The sequence below is a fragment of the Crinia signifera genome, chromosome 19 (genome assembly GCF_055691185.1).
Source record: "Crinia signifera chromosome 19, ASM5569118v1, whole genome shotgun sequence".
NCBI classification, from domain to species: domain Eukaryota; kingdom Metazoa; phylum Chordata; class Amphibia; order Anura; family Myobatrachidae; genus Crinia; species Crinia signifera.
The window spans coordinates 47,341,081-47,345,500 of NC_139226.1; positions in this window are offsets into that span (position 1 = coordinate 47,341,081).

The window sequence follows — 4,420 nt, forward strand, 5'->3', positions numbered from 1 at the left end:
GCCGTGTGTATGTTGAAAATATTTAGACTTATTGCATCACTAATTGATAAATCAATTAACACAGAGAGAGTTTGGTACATAAAAGTGATTTATTGAGTAACATAAAAGGAAAGGAAGGGGATATAGGTGTATCTCAATTAGTTATCATATATTACAACACAGGGTATACATAATCCAGTGGATACATAGGGGTATATGCAATGTTTTTTTGCAAGCTGTGACCGCTCGCAGTGTAAGTATTCAACTGACCCCCTGCACCCGCCGTTCCCCCTCGCTTGGTTTTTGCAGCGACGTAGAAACGGCGTGTGCGGCTGCTAAAACAGCGAGGCTTGCGGCTAAATGCAGCCAGCTCCCTGCATTAGGTGCGAGCCTCGCGTATTAAGGGAATCCTCGCCGTCATCTGACAGCAAGGATTCCCCCCGGAACATAGAATAGGGTGAGCGGCCGGTGTGGGGGTTAATCGGTGAGGGTCACTTGTTCTCGTTTAGCCCCCTTGCTGGCCGCATTGAATACGGCCCTTAGATTAGTAAATACAATTAGATCATAGTGCAATGATGTGCTGCATACGTGAATGGCAAAGAATGTTTAATTAGTGACTTCTAATAATGGGGAACTAGTTATCCTGTTAATGACAAATGTGCATCATACCTCCCAACTTTTCATGTGAAGAAATAGGGACACTCGCGCGGCGAAGCCGCGCGAGCGCCCGAAAAGGGGGCGCGGCTTATGCTAATTAGCCGCGACCTCATTTTCATACGAGAATAGACGCTGTGCGCATGCGCACAGCGTCTATTCTACTACATTGGGGGGTCTCCCAACTGCCACCCCCCCGCAGCGGGACAATGCCTGCCGCGGGTGGGACGTCGGGACAGGACCCGAAAATCGGGACTGTCCCGACGGAATCGTGACAGTTGGGAGGTATGGTGCATTGCTGTATTAACCCAAGTGAATTTGCAAATATTTTTGTGAACATTTCCACGCAAACATTTTCAGTCATCGTAATGACCTGTAACTTCTATAGGAGATAGTCAATTTAAAAAAAAATTGATTTTATATAACAAATGTGAGCGACGCTGGTATTTTTTAGTGGATATTTTGCGCATCTCTCACTGATGTTGGCACTCAAAGGGTTAAATGAGAAAACATTAGTTTGTACAAAAAATCAAGGAAAAGAACAAATGTGCAATTAAAACCAAGAATTAGGCGAAAATACGGTAAACATTAATAATAGGATTTGGTGTTGAATTGAGAAGTCACATGTAGTCTCATGAGTAATATAACAGTAAAAATATATACTATACTACACTGCGCTCAAGGTAACTCCTAATCCGTTAATAAACCGCTTCTTACTAAAAGATAAGGCTATCATACTTTAAATATATATATTATATATAGTATTTTATCAAAATCCATTTTAAGTGAGTTAGAGTTGCAGTCTAATAGGGTTGTACCGGGAGCTCAGAGATTCTTGAGACTCATTATTCTAGATTTCCGCTCATTCAGAACCATGTGCTCTGCTCATGGCCAATAAAGTCTTATTATATTGTAACCTCTTATTTACTTCATAGCAACCTCTGACTGGCTACAGTTCTGTGCACTGGTTCCTTTATTTCATTAGAGCAGGCATGTCCAAACTACGGCCCTCCAGCTGTTGTGCAACTACACATCCCAGCATGCCTTGCCATAGTTTTAGCATTCCCTAATAGCAAAACTGTGGCAAGGCATGCTGGGACTTAATGTTTCAAAACACCTGGAGGGCCACAGTTTGGACACGCCTGCATGAGAGAATCTCTCTAACCTGATGATTCTATGGGGTAGATCAGACATTACCAAACTCAGTCCTCAAGGCAATGATGGCCAAAAATAAAAATACTGAGGTGCTGATTAAGGGGTAGGTTTACTACTGGAATGCATAAGCAATGTGATCTGGGTGGGAGTTACTGCCCAGGACCGATTTGCAATATGCAATTCTTTCAGGCAAATGTATGTTCTTGCAGGGACAGGGGCTCCCAAAGAAGCAGGTCCATGCGCTCTGCTTCACCGGATGTCTGTGCATGCGTGGTTAGCCCCATCGGCAGTGCGGTCTTTAGCCCATAGACTACAATGGGCTACCGCCATCTCAGAATGTTGGTAGCCCAGGGACCCACTACAATGCTGCCGGATACTGATTTATTAAAGTGGTCAATGCGAAAGTCTGGGACAGCCAATGTTTACCATGATGTCACATGTACAAGTCTCACTAATAGTATTTTCTGAGCTTAGGGAAATAACAGAGAAATACCAGACGTGACAACTTTTTTAGTCTATTATTTAGATTAGTTCTATCTATTTATTGTCCAAGCTAATGGGGTAGTCTTAGGATCACTGTATATTATCTATATAATAGCACTAAAATAACTGATGTTGTATGACAGTGATGGCTAACCTTGACACTCCAGCTGTTGTTAAACTACACATCCCAGCATGCCCTGCAATGGTTTTAGCATGGCAAAATAGCAAAACTGTAGCAGGGCATGCTGCGATGTGTAGTTCAACAACATCTGGAGTGTCAAGGTTAGCCATCACTGTTGTATGATCAGATATTTTAGGTGGAAAACCGCTGCTTTCTACACTCCCCAGGCCTGATCCAGACATCACCACAAGGTGGCAGCATTTGCTCTGTTACCATGTTAAATGTGGATCCTTGCTTGTGTGCATCCATGTGATCACACCACCCCTGTCCATCCGCTTGTGCAAATAGCCATCATCATTAGCACAGAGGTGTGTGTAAAATCAGATGGACCCAGAGGCGAACCTACCATTGGTGCAATGCACCGGGGCCCCTGCTGCCCCTGTCACCCTCTCTCACTCACTGTCTTTCCGTCACACTCTGCCTCCCCCTGCCACCCATTGCTGTTTTGGATATTGTGAACATAGATTGGGGTGGAGGAGGTGTTTATGGGTCATACCACTATTGGTCTATAGACCAAAGGTCGACACACAAAAAAGGATGATGTGCATCTAGTCGACCGTCAAAATGTTGACACAAGCAATAGGTCAACATGGAAAAGTTCGACATCAAGAAAGTTGACGTGAGTTTCCAATTTCTTGTTGTCTTTGTTGACCGGTCAATATGGACACTGTATAAAAGTGTACCCGTGTCCCCTTGCATGGCCCGCTATGCTTCGGGCACAATGCCTCGCTACGCTCAGCACACGGCTTGGCTAACTCTATGTCCACTTGGATAGTTAAGTATGAAAAAACACCTTTTAAAAAAAAAAAAACATTTGGAAAAACTCATGTAGACCGGTTTCCTGTTAACCTTTTTTCACGTGTTGACATTTGACCTGTCAACCAATAGCGGTCGGCCTTAATACTATCAGCTTTGAACCGCATCCCGAGGAGAGAGGCCCAAATGATATATTTGCACCTGGGCCCAACAACCCACAAGTTCTGAAACTCGATGGACCTCTGTCTATGCACAACACTTCACACACTGCAATTCCATCTAGAAGCCCTCATTACCCTCAGCCGACATGCCGACGCCCTATCACCACCCAGTTACGCCCATTCAGCCTACACAGTGCGCAACTAAGAAAACCCTTGCATTCACGCAACGCTCAAGAAATATGTCCCATCCCAAACCCTTGAAGATCGTTACCCCGGCCTCTTGTTGGGACGTTGTTGGGACGTTCTCTTTATCTACTTTTAGTGTGTAAATCTGAGGTAGTTTTAGTCCACATTTCAGCAGAAACATAAAACATTTTGAAGGGTTTACAAACTTTCCAGCACCACTATGTGACTAAACAATGATTAACATAAAACATCTATTACTGCAGCTTCCACATTTACTCTCTGGACTACCGCTCCTCCCAAACAAACGGCAATCATCTGTATACTTGTGGTACCTATCAAACTGTCCTCAATTCCTTTGGATGTCGGTAATTTGTGCAATCTAGGGCCGACCACCAGGACTCAAGAACAATACCTACCACCAATTCATCTATCCGATAAGGAGTGGTATCTGTATTTCCAGCTTAAAATCATGGGCATATTAGAAACGGACTCTCCGGAACGGATACTGCTGTACTAGTGTGACAAAAAGGCTTTCAACCCATTTTTTATAGTGTGTTGTTCATCAACCCTTCTTTTTAATTAAGAATTTTCTATGTGCTATTATATTGTTGCATAACTTATGCCTATATTAAATTGTTATTATTGTAAAGATCATCCAATTTCCTCATTAATAGTTTTTAGCGCTGCTACCTTCCCCCTTTTTTCCATTATGATATACAGGAGTAACTACCCTGTTTTCAGCAGCTTCTGAGAAGACCACTCCTGGCAAGCGCCCCCCCTATACCCTAGGTGGGTTTTCTACTGTTTTCTTTTAGCTTCCACATTTACTTCAATCGTTAATTTGATTAAAAACAGCTGCAAAAAA